Consider the following 21,500-nt stretch of genomic DNA (forward strand, 5'->3'; position numbering starts at 1 on the left):
GCCTTCTTAAGTGAACAGTGCCAAGAAATAGAGAAAAACAATAGAATGGGGAAGACTAGAGATCTCCTCAGGAACATCAGCGACATCAAGGGACCATTTCATGCAAGGAGCGGCATGACAAAGAACAGGAACAGTAAGACCCTAACAGAAGCTGAAGAGATTAAAAAGAGGTGGCAAGAATGCACTATACAGAAAAGGTCTTAATGATAACCATGATGGTGAGGCCACTTACCCAGAGCCAGACATCCTGCAGTGTGAAGTCAAGAGGGCCGAAGGAAGAATTACTATGAACAAAACTAGTGGAGGTGACAGAATTCCAGCTGAGCTATAGAAAATCCTAAAAGATGATGCTGTGAAAGTGTTGCACTCAATATGCCAGCAAATTTGGAAAGCAGTGGCCACAGGAACAGAAAAGGTTAGTTTTCATTCTGATCCAAACGAAGGGCAATGCCAAAGAATGTTCAAACTACCATACCACTGCACTCACTTCACACGATAGAAAGGTTATGCCCCAAATCCTTCAAGTTGGGCTTCAGCAGTATGTGAACTGTGAACTTCCAGATGTACAAACTGGATTAAGAAAAGGCAGATGAGCCAGAGATCAAATTGCCAACATTCACTGGATCATGGAGAAAGTAAAGGAATTCCAGAAAAGCATCTACTTGTGCTTCATTAACTACACTAGAGCCTTTGACTGTGTGGACCACAACAAGCGTGGAAAATTCTTAAAGAGATGGGAGTCTCAGACCCTCTTACTTGTCTCCTGAGAAACTTTTATGTGGGTCAAGAAGCAACAGTTAGAATCAGACATGGAAAAATTGACAGTTTCAAAACTGGGAAAGGAGTATGACAAGGCTGTAAATTGTCACCTTGCTTTGTTGTTGAGGCTCAGCTGCTCAGTGGTGTCCAACTCTTTGCGACGCCATGGACTGCAGCACGCCAGGCTTCCCTGTCCTTCGCCATCTCCCGGAGCACGCTCAAACTCATGTCTATTGAGTTGGTGATGCCATCCAACCATCTCATTCTCTGTCTTCCCCTTCTCCTCCTGCCTTCAATCTTTCCCAGCATCAGGGTCTTTTCCAATGAGTCGGTTCTTTGCATCAGGCAAAGTGTTGGAGCTTCAGCTTCAGCATCAATCCTTCCAAAGAATATTCAGGATTGATTTCCTTTAGGATTGACTGGTTTGATCTCCTCGCTGTCCAAGGAACTCTCAAGAGTCTTCTCCAACACCACAGTTCAAAAGCATCAATTCTTCAGTGTTCAGGCTTCTTTATGGTCCAAGTCCATATATAACATCCATACGTAACAATTGGAAAAACCATAGCTTTGACTAGATGGACCTTTGCTGGCAAAGCAATGTCTCTGCTTTTTAGTACACTGTCTAGGTTTGTCACAGCTTTTTTTTCCAAGGAGCAAGTGTCTTTTAATTTCATGACTGTAGTCACCATTTACAGTGATTTTGGAGAAGAAAATAAAGTCTGTCACTGTTTCCATTGTTTCCCCATCTATTTGCCATGAACTGATGGGACTGAATGCCATGATCTCAGTTTTTTGAATGTTGAGTTTTAAGTCAGCTTTTTCACTCTCCTCTTTCACTCATCAAGGGGCTCTTTAGCTCCTCTTTGTTTTCTGCCATAAGGGTGGTGTCATCTGCATATCTGAGGTTATTGATATTTCTCCCTGCAATTCTGACTGAGCTTGTGCTTCATCCACCCTGGCATTTTGCATGATGTAATCTACACAGAACTTAAATAAGCAGGGTGACAATATACATCCTTGATGTAATCCTTTCCCGATTTGGAACCAGTCTGTTGTTCCATGTCTGGTTCTAACTGTTGCTTCTTGACTCACATACAGGCTTCTCAGGAGACAGGTAAGGTGGTCTGGTATTCCCATCTCTTTAAGAATTTTCCACAGTTTGTTGTGAACCACACAGTCAAAGGCTTTAGCATGGTCAGTGAAGCAGAAGTAGATGTTTTTCTAGAAATATCTTGCTTTTTCTATCATCCAACGGATGTCAGCAATTTAATCTCTGGTTCCTCTGCCTTTTCTAAATTCAGCTCGGTTCATGTAGTGTTGAAGCCTAGCTTGGAGAATTGTGAGCGTTACTTTGCTAGCGTGTGAAATGAGTGCAATTGTGTGGTAGTTTGAACATTCTTGACATTGCCTTTCTTTGGGATTGGAATGAAAAACTGACATTTTCCAGTCCTGTGGCCACCTTGCTTTTTTAACTTATATGTGGAGTACATCAAGCGAAATATCAGGCTGGATGAATCACAAGTTGGAATCAAGATTGTCAGGAGAAATATCAATAAACTCAGATATGCAGATGATACCACTCTAATAGCATAAAGTGAAGAGGAACTAATGAGCTTCTTGATGAAAGTGAAAAACCTGGCTTGAAACAACATTCAAAAAACTAAGATCCTGGCATCCAGCTCCATCACTTCATGGTGAATAGAAGGGGAAAACGTGGGGGAGCAGTGACAGATTTTCTTTTCTTGGGCTCCAAAATCACGGTGGATGGTGATTGCAGCCATGAAATTAGTGTATTAAAAGTGGAGATGTCACTTTGCTGATGAAGGTCTGTATGTAACGTCAAAGGTATGATTTTTCCAGTAGGCATGTAGGTGTCAGAGTTGAACCAGAAAGAAGACTGAGTGTTGAAGAACCGATGCTTTCAAACTGTGATGTTGTAGAAGACTCTTGAGAGTCCGTTGGACTGAAAGGAGATCAAGCCAGTCAATCCTAAAGGAAATCAACCCTGAGTATTCATTGGAAGGACTAACGCTGAAGCTATATATAATACCTTGACCACTGATGTGAAGAGCTGAGTCATTGGTAAAGACCCTGATGCTGGGAAAGATTGAAGGCAAAAGGAGAAGGGTGTGGCAGAGGATGAGTTGGTTAGATAGCATCACTGACCCAGTGATGTGAATTTGAGCAAACTCTGGGAGATACTGGAGGACAGAGGAGCCTGGCGTGCTGCAGTCCATGAGTGGCAGGGAGTTGGCTGTGACTTGGCAATGGAACAACTACTACAATGCAGCCTTGGACCTCTAGAGAAGTAGGGGCAGTCTGAAGAGATCAGAGAGGAGAGAGTCTTCCACTCACACAACAACCAATGCGAAAAGGTCAGTTAAGATCAGAACACATGGGGCAAGTAGAAAAGAGTGAAGCCTGTCTGCCTCAGGCTGCCCTTGAGATATACACACAGGTCAGGCACTAAGCTGCTGACACGAAGTCAAAGGGGCGCTGCCCACTTGGGGCCCCTTTATAGCCAGGCTCTCTGCGAAAGTGCTTCTGGAATTCGGAGGCATAGCAGGAGCCAATACTCTCTCTCTGCAACTGAGCTTGCCTGGCCCCTAGCCTTATTAGGCAACTGGCAAAGAATGATCTGTAAGTGCTCACGCAGCCTCAGCCTCGGACACAATGCTCTGATGCCCGGGAGGCCACCACCTCCCGTCAGGTCAGGATTAGTCATTCCACTCGGGGCTTTCTGGGTAAGACATGTTCTCACTCCCTGTTTCTAGCATTTTGCCAGCCTAATGACGACAGGATGGAAGAGGGAATTTTCAGCCCTTCCTGCAGGGTCAAGAAATCCTACTACTTACATGACCATTAAATCATTTTAATTTTTTTCCTCCTAAAGTTCTGTCACATCTGTTGTACAATTTGTGAGAGGATTTGGCATACCGATTTTAGGTAGGACGGCTGTGACTCCCACCGTACAGATGAAGACGCTGAGATTCAAAGCCATAAAAAATGACTTGTTCTTTGGCAAGTCAGTGGCCTTTACTGCACAGAGGCCTTTACTCCTCCCCTCCAATCTGGGCCTCTTCATTTTCTGACAAATATCTAACAGGTTCTTTACCACCACTTAGAGGAAGTACTGACTCTCACACTTGCTCTTTCTCTTTCAGAACCAGCTCCCTCACATTCCAGACAGTGAGGATCAGATATCCTCTCCAGTTCCTACACATACCTGAGAAGCAGAGCACCCTACACTTCCTGATAACTCAATTTGCAGCTAACCTCCCTAGCAAGTTCCAAAGTGAGGAGCTGCCAGAGATAAAAACCTCAAGTCTTAAGCCACAGACGCTGTCTCCTCCAATTTTGTCAAGAAATCCCTTACTCGTAGAAACCTTCCTGGGGCGCATCCTCAGAACACAAGGAAAAAGGTAACTTCCTATGTAGGGGACAGAGTAGGGTATTTTGAGGATCTGAAAGGAACCCACTCCCTGAATTTCCGCTGCCAAAGGCTGCTAATGAATCTGGCGAGATGCATGGGAAATGAAGCAGGAATGGAAGCAGGAGAAAGGGAACGGCAGGGGGCCGCGGGCCCAGGCTGCAGGCTGGAGACCACAGCGAGACCTGCCGGGCATGGTAAGGAGCTCAGCTCCGGCCTCTGGGCTGTGGGCAGCTGCTAGAATGGGGCGGGGGCGGGGGGGTGGGCACAGAACAGGCTCGTGACACCTCACAACGCACCAAACTGAGCACAAAACCGGCTTCAGGCCCACCCTTTCCCATTCAGAGAGAAATGATTCACGTAAGTACACACGTGTTATTACTGATCCATGAACAGCAGCCTAGCATAGCAGCTGTTTTGTAGCGGTTGGTCCATACATAGTAGTTATTCTCATTATTCCACATATTGTTTCTCTGAAGCTTCATTAACAGCCTTGTAAGGAGGGCACACCATTTTATAGGAGGGAAATACAGATTCTGAGAACAAGGATTTGTGTCCTAGCTTGAGTCCAAAGCCACCCTGCCTCAAATACAAGGTCAATCCTCTACAAAAATGGAAACAAAGCTACAGATTTACTTCCTAAAGCTTGATGAGAAGCCCATAAATGCCTAACTATCCACCCCTGGCCCAGAGCCCCTAAAGGCTCTACCGTACATCAGGGAAACACCTCCTTACCTGTTTCAGCTTCCTGGGCAACCACAGCAGTAGGTCACAGCTTATGAGGGGCTGACACCCTCCCCTCCAGCCCTGCCCCCACAAACACATGCCCCGGCCAGAATGCCCTTGGCTCTGGGACTCCAAGTATATCCAGTTCCCACTCAGAGGCTGAAGGAGGGGGCTGAGGGCTCCCTGCACTCCATCACCTCACACTCGGGGCATCAGCCCTGGGATGGGGAGAGGCACAGAGACACCTCTTCTCTTCTGACTCCCACAGGGGCAGTTCCCTGCAGTGTCTGAAGCTTCACTCTTTGTCTCGTCGCTGGCATACCTCTAAGAGGCCTTTCATGAAAGCTGGCAAGCACCTGCACATGGCAGGCTGCCCTGCATGAGACATCCTTGGCTGGCCCTCCTCGGAAGGTCTGAACACCACGCGGAGGCTGCTTTGCTCCATCCTCGTGACGACAGGCCTCTTACTCCCATGACCAGAGGCGGGCCCACCTGCACCCGCCTGTTCTCACCACTCGGGCCGAGCAGCCGCCCTGCTTGTGGTTCGGGGCTCTCCTACCCTCCCCCTGCCCTAGTGCCCACTGGCTTGCCAAGCAGACCTGTGTGCACACCCTCCTCCAGCCTCCGCAGCCCTGTGGAGGCAGAAGGTCGGGGCAGAGGATGCTGGTGGGAGTTCAGGTGGCGGGTGGCGCTCCCTCTCATCGCCAGCAACAGCCAGGTTGGTGCCAGGAAGCCCAGGGAGGGCTGAGGCACCAAATGAGGCCTCCTCCATACTGACCACAGCATGGCACACTGCCGCCTGTGATGCTGGAACCCGATGCTAATTCTCTGCCAGCAGCTGGGACCTGGGTTCTGGTGGGTACTCCCTTCCTAAAGCAGAGACATCACTTGCTGGTGAGGAGGGGGCTTACGTGAGGCCTCCTGGCTTACCCGCTCCCTCCCCACAAGCCTGCTGCCCTGAGAAAGTGAAAGTGGTGGTCACTCAGTTGTGTCTGACTCTGAGACCCCATGGACTGTGGCCCGCCAGGCTCCTCTGTCCACGGGATTTCCTAGGCAAGAAAACTGGAGTGGAGTGCCATTTCCTTCTCTCAGGGAATCTTCCCCACCCAGGGATTGAGCCCAGGTCTCCTGCATTGCAGGCAGATTCTTTACCATTTGAACCACCAGGTGAGCTACCTGAGAAGATCTTCAATTCAGCAGCACAAATGCAGTGCTAGAATCAAAGCATCTACGTAGAGAAGATGTGGTGCCCTCAAGCCCTGGGTCTCAGGGATTCAGAACTTCCCCCTCTTCCTTGGAGCCACCTTGTACTTGACCAAACTAAGTCTATGCATTATTTGTGGTGACAGAGTTGAAGGCAACGTGGGATCCCCTCTCTCACTGATGGGCAGAAAAAATACATGAGCTAGATAATACAGAATATTATGCAACAGTTAGAAACACAGATCAGATGTACACACAATATTGCTGATCTTAAAAACAGTGCTTACTGCAGGTAAAAAAAGGTACTTTGACAAAAACTTGAAACATATGCATCTAAAGCAAAACTATACATTTTAAGGGATATATAAACAAAAAGACACATATCACATTAGAATGCTGCTCACAGGGAGGGAAGGGAAAAGATGTGAGATGTGGGAAACAGTGAGCACAGGAAGGGCCTTGCATGGATCAAGATAATACTGCACCATGAATCCACAGCATGATTGACTCAATAGTCTGCACCTGAAATCGGAAAAAGATAAAACACACTACAATACTGAAGCCTTTCAGACCTGGAGAGACTGTACTGTCTAAGACATGCTATGACAATGAGGACAAAACTTACCAGTTCTGGCCAGATGCCTTCAGATGGCAGGGAGAAGGTCAGGCCCACAGATAGCACAAGCTTTCTCTAAACAGTGATACTGAGAGTTGGCCCAAGGCTGATGATACTCTGTTCCTGATATCTGATCTATTGATCCAGCCCCTGTCAGAGACCCCAGAACCATCAAGATGAAGACAGAAAGTTTCATGACATGGGTTGGGAAACTGAAGCTGAAATGTACCTAGCAGGGCACTGTAACCCTCCTGGATTCATCCTAAAACTAGCATCGATAGATCAAAATGAAAATGGGCAGCCCCTTGGGCCTAGAGCCATAGGGAATATACCCTATTTCCAAATACTGTGAGTCATACTGGCCTGGGCCACTCCTGTGGCTGCCTGTGACTCAGGGCTTGTTGAGGGAGTGTTCACAGAAAGCTGGAGCTCAGGAAACAAAAAATGCAGAGGATGGAACAGCAACCCCCTTCAGTGGATTAAGGAGGACAAGAGCTGAGTTCAGGTGGGAGTAACCGTCCCATCCGGAAGGTCTGTTGTCTGATGCAAGGAGTGCTGGCCAGATGGTGAGAAATGCGCAGGATGTGGGTTAGAAGGGCACCTTCCTCTTACACTAAGCAAGGAGCAGCTGCTTGAAACCGGGACAGTTAGGCACTAGGTCAGCAGACAGGAGGCAGAGCCTTGGGCAGCAGCTGTTGCAGACCCAGGACACACACACTCGTGAGCAACAGACTGCCTTTCTTGGGGCTGAGGTGGTTTTTCCACATTTTGGTCCCATGGGAAAAGGCGGGGGTTTGCTAAAGTGGGGGGTTGCTATTTAGCAGCTGGATTGTATCCTGTGTTATTTTTACGAACAAATTTCAGGAAAACCATGCCATGCTCACGGAGAGGGACAGGAGGGTCAGTCTCCCTTGGCTACTGGAGTTGGTCAGCATCTCATTGCTCCTAGATCTCAGGCTCTGATGGAAGCCTCAGGGTGCGAGGGAGGTCACGTGTCATCCACCAAAAGGATGTGCTGTGGGCAGCTGTCCCAGGGGCTCAGGAGGAGAGGAAGCAAAACAACAATCCTGTGTGCCCCGGAGTACCACACCGCCTGGCTGGCACTCCTGTTGCCTCCGTCCGCTTCATGACAGTCTTGCCAGTATAGACAGCCACCCCAGGCCCTGTCTAATCCAGGCCTCTCAGCCCAGCTAGTTCCTGGAAGCTCCAGACAAACGGGCAAGGGCTCCATGCCGAGAAGATGGCATTTATCAGGACAAAGATCCGGGAGCACTCCTGAATAAGTCATCTTACCACCCCAGTTTCACTCTTCTTTGTTTACACATTGTACAGACAGGAGCCCCTAAGTCAGTGCGGGTCTTCAGAAATTGGGCAGATCACACTTTCGTGCACTTGTGCCTTGGAGCAGCGGTTCTGAAACCTGAGTGAGCATCAAGACTCCGGGGAAGTTACAGAGCCCCGGTTTGAGTTCCCTGGGTCTTAGAGCAAATTCCTAATGGCTATCCATTTTACATACAGTAGTGTAGGTTTTCATGTTACTCTCTCCACATTCCACCCTCTCCTTTCTCCTTGACCCGTGGCCGTTAAGTCTGTTCTCTATGTCTGTGTTTCCATTGCTTCCCTGCAAATAAATTAAAAGAAAAAAAGACTTCCGGAAGGGTTCCCAGAGTTGCGGCCTCAGGAAGTAGGCAGGCGGGTGTTGAAACACGCTCCCTGACAAGGGGCTGCTGCTGGTCTGGGCACCACACTCGAGAAGGATGCAGAGTTTACAGCCTGGTGAGACTCGCCAGAGACACCAAGGTAAAGCAACCGAGGCTCCCAGCGGAGGCCCAGGCCCAACGCTGTCCTTGGATCCAGGTTGACGGGGAGTCGCAGGAGGCTCTTGTCCCATCTCACCCTCCTTTAGTCCTTCCAGAATGTTGATCTCTGCTTCCGCTCATCTCAGGGCAGCCTCGTTCCCAGAGAGACCCATGATCTTCCCAAGGGAGGCCCCTGTCCTGTGAGTCCTTGAGAAAACAGACTTGAGAGGACCTCCCTGAATAGGCTGCAACAGAAGCCAGGATTTATTTAGACAGTTAAAACAAGCTGCCTCGTGAGGTTCAGAACCCGGACCCCTTTCGGGTTCATGTGCAGCTAAGTACCCTCTGCACTCTGGTGCCGACTTTGCAGGAGTGAGAGATGGGGCAGGGAAAGGGAAGAAACGGGCAGGAAAGACACCCACCCCTCACTTCGGGTTCTCAGGATGTTACCGCTCCTCGGCACATCTGAGGGCTTCCTAGGTGGCAGAGTGGGTTCCTGCCAGTGCAGGAGATGCAGGAGCCTCGGGTTCGATCCCTGGGTCAGGAAGATCCCCTGGAGCAGGAAATGGCAACCCACTCCAGTGTTCTTGCCGGAAGATTCCATGGACAGAGGAGCCTGGAGGGCTACAGCCCACGGGGTTGCAGAGTCCGACATGGCTGCACATCTGGATCCCGTGCTGCCTTGGCTCTGCCATTTCCCACGGCCCTGCCACACCTCGGGGGGCCGGGGGGGGGGTGGGGGCGTGCCCACTGCTCTGAGGCTGAGGCGGTGGCACGGGTGTGGCGGGTGAGCCGCAGCAGCTGCTGTTTTCCAGCTGGGGCGATAGGCTGCTATAAACATTCGCTGAGGTTGCTATGGCAAAGAGAGTGTGCAGCCCCACGATGGTGTAGCTATTTATGTGCCTGTAACGGCAGAGTGGCCAGTTTTTTATTATTTTACTTTCAAAGTTTTCCTTTCCCAACCCCCCAAATCTGCTTTAAAAAAAGGGGGGGGGGGAAAAAGAGCCACTGCAACTTTTCTCAAGAAGGAAAAGAGTATGTTACAGAGTCTGCAAATTTGAACCAACAAGAGAAAGACTGAAGTAAGGAGTATAGTTAGCTCCTTTAAAGAGGGAGATGTAGGCTTCTCGCCACTACATGCCTCTGCCCCAGCTCAACAAGGGGAAGCCCCAATTCTGGGTTTTCTCACCTCTGCACCACTGGCTCTGAGAAGAGACAAAGACGCTTTGTCCTCTGCCTTCCTGTCAAAGCTGGCTCCAGCCAGCAACATTCCTTAGGTTCCCTGTCTCCCCTCCAGCGCCCACCAGATGCAGGTATCATCAGGACCAAGACACGGGGTCGTGGGTAGACAGTCTCAAGGCGATCACCCTCCACTCCCAAGCCTGCCATGGGTGCAGAGCCATCCCACATGGATCCCAGAAACTCCTGGCTGGAGGGCTGTAGGAAATGACCTCTGAGGTACCTCTGAAGGGACACCTGTTTCTGCCACTTGTACAGAGAACTTTCATTCAATTCTCTCTTCTCAGGGAGCTCTGAGGGGAAAGGATACTCCTGTAGAACAAGATTTAAGGTCCAAGTCAGGATGGTAAGGACCTCTCACCAGCACCAAGGAGTCAGCATTCAAGGTTCAGATGCTGGAGGATGATCAAAAGCAAGGTTTATTTATCCTTGGCCACCAGGGCACCAGACACACGGGAAAAGCTTTTGGTAGAAGTAGGGAGTATTTTCTGGCTACTGGATGGGGCAACACAGCCTCCTACCTTCTCCACTCGCCCAGGCAAATGTGAAGTAACAAATACGAACATAGAAATGCGCCATCAGGCATAAGCAGCCCAAGAGGGAGAGAGTGGAAGATTACCGTGTGGTATCTCACACCCACACCCATGCACATACACAACTGAGCTGAAAGTGTGTGCTGACTGATAAATACGCCAGTCACCAGATGGTATCTAAAGAACAGAGAGCCACCTTGCAGAAACAGCTGGTTGGAATACAAAAGATGCTGAAGGATTCTACTGTTCCTCTTTCTCCACCTTATTCTAGTTCCTTTCAGATGGTTACATCCTTAGTAGGAGGAAAAAACCCCACCTGCCGATGGGCATATTAATCGGATTAAAAATAAAGTTAGGGCAGTTTTAACAAGAGCAAATCACACAGACGGTTCAATTCTTTCCATCTCGGACTGTAACAGAATGCCTCCCAGATGCCACTGTGGCTCAGAAAGGCTATCAATGAGAATAGTCCCCAAGGGGAAGAGAGAGGCAGAGGGGAAGCTGCTGCTGATTCCACAAGGGAAGCACCCCCTGCTGCCCCAGGAGAGGTCAAAGTCCTGACTGACAGCCTGGGTTAGCTGATACAGTCTTGCGGGGAAAATCAGCAACTTGGGACAGAAATCAGTCTTGGCAGCACCTTGAGGTCAAAGGAGCAGAGCGGGCACGGTCTCTGGGCTTGTCAAACCAGCTGTCACCAGCATCGCACTGTCCCCGCAGGGCAGGAGGAGACGGCCCAACACGGGGCGCCGTCCGGACTGCTGGAGCAGACTGAGGCTGGCAGACTCCAGGGCTCCCGTCAGTGCGTCCCAGCGCACGTACTCAGGCTGAGCAGTGGTTCCTTAGGAGTACATTAAAGACAAAGAAGCCGACATGTCCTAGAACCCCCACGGCAGACTAAGCTCCCAAAAATCTCAGTTATAAAGAGTATTTATTCAAAAGGGCTCAGATGGACACAAGGCCCATTGTTGAACGAGACAACGGGCAGGCAGAGAGGTGAGTCAGCCCAGCTGGTGGTGGTTTATGCGTCTCAAGAGAGAGAAAGTGCAAGGTACTGTGTATTCTTCTGAGAGGGTGGGAAGGGTGTGTCACCTCTCTCTCCCAGCTTGTGCCTCGGTGCCTGACCTAAAACGTGGAGGTCACGACTGAGCGACCCTTCTCTGCTCCCACGTGCTTCTCTTCCCAGGGGAAAGAGAAAGCTGGAAGGCCGGGAAGGAGACCCGAGCCGCACAGAGAGCCACTGTTCAGTCCCAAGGGCCCACCCTCAGCACAGACCCCGGCCTCCGGCCCCTCGGGGGCTGTGGGGTTGGCGGACTGGAGGCCCATCGCCCTCGCTCTCCAGGACACAGGCCCAGGGTTTTTCTGCTGCGGACAGAAGAGAAACCAGCTGTCACCGCAGGAATCACCCACCCTCTAGGCAGAAGCTGAGATCAACTATACAGAACTCAGGTTCTCCTCACACCCATTCAATTCTAAACTCCCACGCACAGCATTTTAAACATCACTGCCATACCTCTAAAGAAAAACCTGGGAGAACCATGGTGATTGTTTCTTGGGGAGAGGTCTGTAGGAAGTGGCAGAAAAGCATGTTTTCTGGATTATTTCTGAAGCACTGCACTGCCAGAAACTATGGGAAAAACAGCCAGTACCTGTCTCTTTTACCTCCTCATTTTTCTCTCTGCACCTCATTTCTAAGCCTTAATTTTTCACATTTCTGTACATAACTTTCTGCATCTCTCCCTCTCTTCTGCCTGCTTCCTTCTCTCTTTCTCTCTGCCTCGCACCCTCACAACCTATCTATTTATCTGTCTGCCTATCTATCTCCATCTCAAAATCTCTCTCATTCTCTCTTTTCCACATTTCCAGGGGCAATCTAATTGGACAGAATTCCATCCTCCTTACCTGGGTAATTTCTGAAACCAATCACCCCTGCCAAGTCTACATCGACTCAAACAGCAAAGCAGTCTGGGAGCATCCAGAGGCGAATGGGGCGCTCGCGGGACCGCCACGGCTAGGGCCAGCACAGGGTCAGTCTACCTGTGTCCCTTGGAGAATGGCAGAGACAGGCAGGCTGAACTCTGAGCCAACCGGCATTCTCCCAGACCTACCTGGAGCTCGCCTTGCTAAGTTGAATAAGTAAGTGAAAGTCGTCAGTCATGTCTGACTCTTTGCAACCCCATGGACTGTAATTCTCCCGGCCAGAATACTGGAGTGGGTAGCCTTTCCCTACTCCAGGGGATCTCCCCAACCCAGGGATCGAAGCCAGATCTCCCACACTGCAGGCGGAGTCTTTACCAGCTGAGCTACAAGGGAAGCCCAGCTAAGTCGAATATGTAGCATCCAATCATGCTTGATACAGAGGCAAACACTGAGAACTCAGAAGTGAAGACCCCTAACAGAGACGGTGGGAGAGGAAGGATGTGAGACTATTCCTACGGGTAACAAACCAAAGTCAGGATTTCGTATGCTCAGCCAAGCTCCCAATCCAGTATAGACAGGAAGTGGCCTGATGGAGGAAGAGGCTGGGAGATTAGACAGATGTAAAACACATCGGGGCCACAACTGGAATCTGGCTCCTCTCTGTGCCGCCACAGAAGCTGAAAATTCACAACTGAACATGATAAGCTAGTCTTACCCAAGTGGCTCCACTGTTTCACTTGAATTGCACTGTGAGTCTATAAAATTGGGGCTGGGAATAGACAGATGGAGGCAAACATTCAGCTCCCTGGTGACACGGTCACCTTCTCCTAGCTCTCCCCACCGCTACACAAGTAAGTATTCAAGGATTCGCAGAGGGAACCCGTGGAGGAGCCGCAAAAGGCTTCCTAACCCAGCAGGGCCAGACTCTGTAAGCATCTCACACTATTTGTCTAACATTTGCCTCAGCAAAAATTTGCTGGAGCATTCTTCCCAGCTTCTCCAGTCTCACATATCCTGGCCAGCTGTTCCAAATCAGTTAAGATCCGTATCAGCAGAGAACAATCCTTTCCAGTGTAGGGGGGAGGTCAGCATCCGCCCTTCAGGGTTTCAGCCCGAGCCCTCCCTCTGCAAGCTGCCAAGTCCAAAGAGAAGCCGAGGACAGGCTACCCCGCTTCCCACCCTCCCTCCTCCAACAGCCAGCTCAAGAGGATTCCTTCACGGGGACGTCCCACAGCAGCGAAGCCATGGAAACTTTGCCGTCTAAGGCTGTGGAATTCTTCTACCGGGCTCCTGCAGTTAATCATCACAGCTCCCTGGATGCCCAACTTGGGACTTTAAAAGGTAGCACCAGAGCAAGAAGTACAAACATGTCAAGAGAGAAAAGAAAAAAAGTTGGTGCAAGCTAAAAGATAACCGGCTCAAACCGTTTTCTAAGTAACTGAGTAATTATGAAAAGTGAAAGAAGAAAGAAGCAAATGAAAAACGTGTGGACCACAGCTTCAGGATTCCCAGCTAATGTTGCCTACATTCATACACCAGATCCTAAAGGAAATGTTGCTTCCATTCCTAACCAAAGGGGTTGGTTCGTTTGAAACTTTCTTCTTTTAGCAGAACTGAAAATTCAGAGGCTCCTGTCCCACTTTGGAAAAATGTGTTAGACAGTCCAGAGTTGTGAGTACAAGGCTTTGGAACACTAACTCCCAAGATGGTAGAAGTGGCCTCTTAGGCCAGGTTGCCATGGTTTCTAAGCGACCAAACAGAATATGGCCCTAAAGAGGGGTAGGAGGGTGAACCGCTTTTTTCTTGTTTCAAAAGCCAAGACAGGAGCGGGGTATGGGAAAATGAAGCAAAGTTTACAGAAGGTTACAGGGGGAAGAAAATGGTCAGTCTTCATAGTCCCCATTCTTCCTAGGGAGGGGGTGAAGGCCCTGTTTTTAGGATGATAAGGCACCATGTCGGGGAAAAGTTAAACCTAAGAATTACATAGGAAGATGAGCAACCTCTCTTCTTTATCAAATGCCCAGCCAACCTAACCTAGGAAGCAGGGAGAATACAGGCTGAACACAGGCTCTGGGAAAGGCAAGGCCCTCCGAAGCCCGTGAGTTTCGCCCAGAAGTGACACATAGAGGTTCTGTTCCCCAGAACTGAGACCCACCCCTCTGGTCACTTCCTACACCAGCATCAGTGTACTGCCTCCCCAGGCCCCCGGTCGGGACTCCTGACTCTCATTCCAAAGGACCAGATGGGGCAGAAGAGTGTCGAGTGTCAGAATGCTACCATGTCTTTCCAGCAGGAGCATTCAGCTGAACGGGGCCACCTGACCTAGGAATTCCCTTTCATGCTCGTGACAGCTCTCTGCGTTGTACAAGAACCCCCTGGATGCCTCCTCCAGAGTTCCTGCCAGCTTGACTCACACTGGAGAGGTGGAAAGGACAGAGCTGCCCAGGATCCTCTACACCCAGAAGCGGCGATTGTAGGACCTTTGTAGGTTAAGTACCACGTATGCCCTGCTAGCTTCTCAAATCAGGGTAGGGCTGGGGTTTGACTGGCCACAAGCTAGGAGGCAGGTTTATCAGTGAGTGCACTCCAGAGTTAAATTCCTTGCCTTTTCAGGGAGCAAATCCTCTGCGTTTCCTACCAACCACAGCAAACATCTCCCAGAACCCTGGTCCTTCCCCTTTGGGGAAAGCCTAATGGAAATCCCCTCATTTCACACTGAAACTTCCATGAGCCAAACACTCTGCCGGGCACTGGGACAAAAAGACTGCAGTCTATATGGGAAAGCGGGGGATAGATGATGCAAAGAAATCTGCATTAGGCGTCAAATGAAGGGTGGAAATGCCTCCCTTACCCATCCACCTGTGTGTATCCAACACCTCCAAGGTCTGCCCTGCAGGCCAGCTGGCAGCCATCAAGTTGATTCCAGGAAGAGATCACTCACAGAAGCCCTTGCCCCCCAACTGTGGGCCCCCCCCACACCACATGCAAATAGGAGCTTTCCAGAGCTGCTACATACAGCACACAGGTGTGTGCAGAGTGCCCTGAAAATGAGGAGCCCATGGTGAGCAGGGCACTGGGAGATGAGACACGCCAAGTTTTGCCAGGTGGGTTATGCACCCATGGGCTGGGTTCATCCGAAGGGAGCACCTTGCTAGTATCTTTACAGAGGTGCCTTGCAGCCCGGCAGGGACACTTAACTGTCAACCTGACACGCTGCCTTGGGTCACTAGATTCTAAGAAATACCTAAGGAGGAAAAGCAGAAGTGAACCCGGTGTGATGGAGGCTGCACCCGAAGTGGCCGGCCCGCGGGCCTGGGCCCTGCTGGGCTCGGCCTGGCCCAGAGCTGCCCATGGCCCCAGGCTCCTGCCCCTGGGGGTCTTCCTGAGTGGCACTAGGCTCGCCTCCCCCTCAACCACTCTCTTCCAAATCCACTCTTCCTTAATTTTCCCATCTGAAGAAAGGAGGTAATGAAAGTAACTGATCTCATATTAAGTTGGGAGGTGATTACTTCTTTTGTATCCAAAGGCCCATTGCCTTTGGATGAAGATCAGTTGCATTAAAAAGCTTTAGCAGAATGGAGGCAACAAAGGCACCCCTTTGTCAGGGCTCCCGGTACCTCTGGCTACTCTTCTTAGTACCTGTTCTGGATCCTGGCTCTGTGTACCAGGAAGACACTGATTCTCTCCCTTCACGGATCTCTTCAGAATCTCCAACTTTTGCAGCCATATCTGGGGAGTTTGCTTGAGGTTTTCTGTTAACTGGTGTCAGGAAAACCAAGGAGGAAGGCAGAAAAGTTCTTGAGAGTCAAAGAAGATTGTGGTAAGAACTCATGTCTGCATACTGCTTTATAGTTTCAAAGCACTTTGACGTGATCTGAAACAGCCTCCTAGGATAAGCAGGACTATGGTGGGAAGGGATAGTTAGGGAGTTTGGGATAGACAAGTCCACACTGCTATTACTATATTTAAAATGGATAAACAACAAGGACCTACAGCATAGCACATGGAACTCGGTTCAGTGCTACGTGGTAGCCTGAATGTGAGGGGAGTTTGGGTGGGAATGGACACATGTATATGTTGGGCTGAGCCCCTTCGCTATTCCCCTGAAACTATCACAACATTTTAATTGGCTATGTCCCAACAAAAGTTTAAAATCTAAAAAAAAAAAAAAAAAAGATGAACAGGACTGATGATATTCCTTCTACAGATTTTATAACACATGGTCTTAAAGGGGACATGACTCAGTTAAGGCCACACAAGCCCAGGAAGAGCTTGGAAACTAAGACACACTGCACGCTCTAAGTTCCTATTTAAAAAGTGGACAGAAGCCAGAATAAGAGAGGAGAGCAGCCTATATGAAATGATCAGATAACTTTAGGCCCCGCCCAGGACGCTGGAGCCGGGAGATTCCTTCCCTGATGAGCTCAGAGGATTAGCACAGGGGCGCCCACTCCCTGTAACAGGGAACTGTGAGACATGCTGAAGATGCGTCACCATCTGAGACAGGGCCACCTCGGGCACACAGACTGTGGTCCCGATGAAGGCTCCAAAGCTCTGGGGCGTCGGGGGCTGTAAGAGGGAAAGCAGCAGAGAAGGCAGAAGAAAACAGGACGGGGGAAGACTCAGAGAAAGGAAGAGAGCCTTCTAAGGGAACCCCCAGGCACAAAAGTCCAAATAAAGAAGACCGGACACGCGTCTCTTCAGAAACCCTGTGATTATTGTGTAGTACACGCAGAAATACTGACCTGCCAAGCAGGAGACAATGACACAGACTGATAAGAAGAAATACACAAAACAAAAATGTACAAAAGCTCAAAAGTATAAACAGGAAAACCATGTAAAACCATGGCTGATTCATGTCAATGTATGACAAAACCCACTGCAATATTGTAAAGTAATTAGCCTCCAACTAATAAAAATAAATGGAAAAAAAAAAAAAAAGAACAAACCAAAAAAAAAAAAAACCCAGGAAAACCAAAGCTGCTCTAGAATCTCTAAGCCTGCACCTACAGCACTGAAGATGGAGCACCCCGGGCAAGGTCGGCTCTGTCCCCAGGAAGGCAGCAAAGGCAGGCTGGACGCCCCAGGGGATCCCACTCTCCTTTCCCACGGGCACTTCTGGGTTTGGTGACGTCGGCACATTGAGCACCTGTCAGGAAGAGACTTCTGGAAGGGCGAAACCCAGTAGAGGCTTCAGAGCAGAGTTTACAAACAGCACGCTTAGCTGCACCCTCCCTCACCATCTGGGACAGTGACCCCATCCATGTTCTACTTCAAGGAAAGAAGCTGCTCTCTCCATATTATTGCAAACTATGATGCGCCAAAAGAAAACATTAAAGAAGTCCAAAGATTAAAGAGAAGGGAGCATTCATCAATAGATGATAAACAAAATGTTGCATATCGAACATTGTATCGATCGATACAAAGAAATATCATTCAGCCTTAAAATGGAATGAAATTCTGATATATGCCACAATATGAATAAAACTTGAAAAAGTTGTGCAAAGTAAAGACGCTAGAAACAGAGGACGAGCATTGCAAGAATCACTTCTGCGAAGCGCCTAGTCTAGACAAAGTCATAGAGACAGGAAGTACGTGGGGGCTGCCTAGGCTCAGCTGGGGGTGGGGGGTAGGGTGATGTACACAGATTGCTGTTTAAAGGTACAGTTTTTATTTGGGATGATGAAAAGTTCTGGAAATGGGTAGTGGTGACGGTAGCAAAACAATGTGAGTGCAATAAATACCACTGAATTGGACATTTAAAAATGGTTTAAAAGGGTACATTTCATGTGTATTTTACCATAATAAATTTTTTTAAAAAAGATGAGAAAGCAAACGGAATAGCATTGGTACAAAGAGGTGAGAAGGGAAGTCTAGCTCAGGACTGTGGAACCCACTTGCTGAGGCCACCAGGAGCTCAGCCCCATCTTGGCAGAGGAGGCTGAGGCCCAGTGGCCCAGAGGCCAGCTACCCCAGACTCGCACGGAGCTGAGAGCCCACGGAGGGTCTAGCACACCAGACAACCCACCATCCTGACGTGGAGGCATGGCCAGGCCGAGGGGAGGGGAAGCCGGGATTTCTGAATACCATGCTCTGTGTGCTGGGGCTGGGGTTGGGGGGGTGGTGGCACAGAAGGATGATCAGGGCAATGCTTAATGCATCCTTTAAAGGAGCAGAGAAAGAAGTCAGCCTTCATCTACTCATTCTCCTGAAGTTACCCATTATCAGCTCAGAGCACGTCAGTTTCTACTTAGAACAGGCACAGCTAAGGCCTTCCTGACTCACGAGGAAAATACAGGGTCCCCAGTCTTTCTGAGTACCTCATGTATGACCTCCCTTGATCCTCCCAACAAACCTGGGCAGCAGATACCACCACCCTTGTTTTACAAAGGAGAAAACTGGTTAAATACCTTGTCTCTGGCCACATAGTAAAGCAGAGCCATAATCCAAATCCGAATGTGACAAGGGTGACACTTTTCCCACAATGTCACCCTGAAGGTGCTTTCCAGACACGAGGGCGCTTCTGCTCAGTCACCTTTTAAGATAGAGTGCAGTGATAAGACGGGTTCAAATCCCAGATCCACCATCACTACCTGCTTGACCCTAGGAAAGTTAATGTCTCTGTTCTTCCATTTTAGCATTGATAAAATAGGGATAATAATAGTAACCCCACTTAAAATACTTCACAAGATTTTAAGATAATTAAATAACCTCTGTAAAAGCACACAGTGCTGCCACATAGTAAGCACTCAGACATTATTACGGTTGTTATTTAATGCTATCCATCAGTCCATTTCAACTGCTGGGTCTGGAGTCACGAGAGGCCTGCTCACCAGTCAGAGTGAGCGGTGATGCGCTGCAGTATTCCCCCTTGTTTCTGCTTAAGGAAGAAATGAACACCTTAAGGTCAACCAGATTAACCTCTACTCCAGCGTTAGAAACAATTCTCTTCTTACTGTTCCCTAAAGCACCTACTCTCTCTTATACTAAACTGGGACCTAATTTGTGATCTCCATCATCAAAGTGGAAGAAATGAACACCTTAAGGTCAACCAGATTAACCTCTACTCCAGCGTTAGAAACAATTCTCTTCTTACTGTTCCCTAAAGCACCTACTCTCTCTTATACTAAACTGGGACCTAATTTGTGATCTCCATCATCAAAGTGGTTGGCGTGGAGTCTCACAATCTTACAGACGCCTTTTTTTAAAAGAAAGACTACTCAATTTTGGCTGTGCTGGGTCTTCGCTGCTGCGTGGGGACTTTCTCCAGCTGTTGCGAGCGGAGGGTCCTCTCGGGCTGTGGGACGCGGGCTTCTTATCGCAGCGGCTTCTCCTGCAGTGCAGCGTGGGCTCCAGGGCGCATCGGCTTTAGTGGTTAAGGTGGGTGTGTGGGCCCAGTCGTCCTGCAGCAGGTGGAATCGTCCCAGACCAGGGGTCAAAGCACATTCCCTGCACTGGCAGACGGATCCTTAAGCACTAGACCACCCTGGAAGTCCAATCACTTTTTTAATGTGTTTTTGCTCAGTTGCTCAGTCATGTCCCACCCTCTGCAACCCCATGGGCTATATTGCCTACCAGGCTCCTCTGTCCATGGATTTTATAGGCAAGAATACTGGAGCAGGTTGCCTTTTCCTACTCCAGAGGTTCTTCCCGACCCAGGGATTGAACACACATCTCCTGCACTGGCAGGTGGATTCTTTACCACTGTGCCACCTGGGAAGCTCACCTTTTTTAATAGCTATTTTCATCCTCTTTGAACAGTTGAAGAAGTGGAGGCCCAAAGTCCTACAGTGAACTAAAGTCCTATAGTGGTCAAGCCAGGCCATGAACCGAGGTCTGCCTGCCTCCACAGCTCATGCGCTCAGCTATTATATGGATACTTCTACATCAGAGAAGAGCGGGAAAGTCTACACATGGTAGAGGGGAAAGCAGGTATGGTTGAATTCTACATACCTGGGTTGGAGTCCAAGCTCTGTGACAAGCTCTATAACAAGTTCCCTATCAATAGCATTTACCATTTAGCGAGCACTGAGTATACGATGATGATTGTTATGTGTCAAGCACTCTTTGACTTATTTTCACAAATAGGAAAATAGAGGGGCATTTATGTTTAAAACCTCTTAAGAGGCGAGTTTCACTTTCATACTGTCTGTTGCCTTTCTTTTTCTCATGTTTCTCAGAGCCTCAGTTTGCTCATCTTTAGATAGGAATCAATATTCATTCCCATTTAATTTTCTTCAATAAATGAGTACTTACTAAGTTCCAGATCTTGTTTTAAGCATAGGCATGTAGTAATAAGAGAAACTGAAAATTTTAATGTCTACTTTGTATTTTACATGAAATTATGAAGATTAATGATTCAAAATGACTAACAGCATCTACTTAATAAATGGTAATAGCTATTACTTTCTTCTGTGTCACAGTCTGAACCTTTTTTAACTGCCACATTTCCTATTATCTTCATTCTTTTCTTTCTTTCCATTTTCATCCCTCCACTAGTTTGGAAGTTACATTATTCCTAGTTTTTGTGTTAGCCTAGAAATCTTAAGAATCCTAGAATGTACATTTAACTTAGAAACTTCTGATAATCAATATCTTTAACCTCTTCCCAAACTATGCTAGGAGCTTAGAATACTTGGACTCTATCTTCCAATTTGTATGCTATTGTTACTGGCAATTTTAATGTATAGCTTCATTTTATCGTTAGAAATTAGACACTGTTATCCTTATTTTCTTTGTGAGTAATATTTAGATTTAGCACCAAGTTTACAATTTCCTTTGCTCATCATTCCCCCTTGAACCTTCCTTTTGGGTAATTTTTCTTCTTCTTGAACTATTTCCCTTAGAAGTTGCTTTTGTGGAAGTCTTACTGGTAGAAACCTGGTTTTGTTTGTCTACAAAGGGCTTTATTTTGCCCTCCCTCTTCACAAATTTTCACTGATGACAAAATATTGTGTTAGCAGTTTTTTGCTTCAGAACTTTGAAGATACTATTTCACCATCCTCTTGCTTTTATTGTTGAGGTTGAAAAATCTATTGTCAGTCTAATTGTCATTCCCTTGAAGTAATTTATCTTTTTGGTTACTTTAAAAATTATTTATCTCTGGTGTTTTGTAGTTTCATTATTGTGTGTCTAATGGTGAATTTTACTTATCCTTCTCGGGATTCTTTAGGCCTCACAAGTATATTAATAATGATTATACCTTATCAATTCTTAAGCCATTGCTTCTTTAAACATTGTCATACTCCTATTCTCTCTATTATCTCCTTATGGAGGAT

At 48.2% G+C, this 21,500-nt stretch overlaps 1 protein-coding gene across 8 annotated transcripts in view; it reads right to left on the bottom strand.

Moving 5' to 3' along the window:
- Nucleotides 1-21,500, bottom strand: part of ATP2B4 (ATPase plasma membrane Ca2+ transporting 4) — a 101,519-nt gene that overhangs the window by 56,940 nt on the left and 23,079 nt on the right. The window contains exon 1 of one of the 8 annotated variants that reach the window (XM_043485915.1): nucleotides 4,925-5,375. The exons of the other annotated variants lie outside the window; for them this stretch is intronic. The gene's annotated coding sequence lies outside the window, so the exon portion shown is untranslated. Of the gene's footprint in view, nucleotides 1-4,924; nucleotides 5,376-21,500 lie in introns of those variants that run through there. 8 annotated transcript variants of the gene reach the window in all.

The sequence above is a fragment of the Cervus canadensis genome, chromosome 13 (assembly GCF_019320065.1).
Source record: "Cervus canadensis isolate Bull #8, Minnesota chromosome 13, ASM1932006v1, whole genome shotgun sequence".
In the NCBI taxonomy this organism is placed as follows: domain Eukaryota; kingdom Metazoa; phylum Chordata; class Mammalia; order Artiodactyla; family Cervidae; genus Cervus; species Cervus canadensis.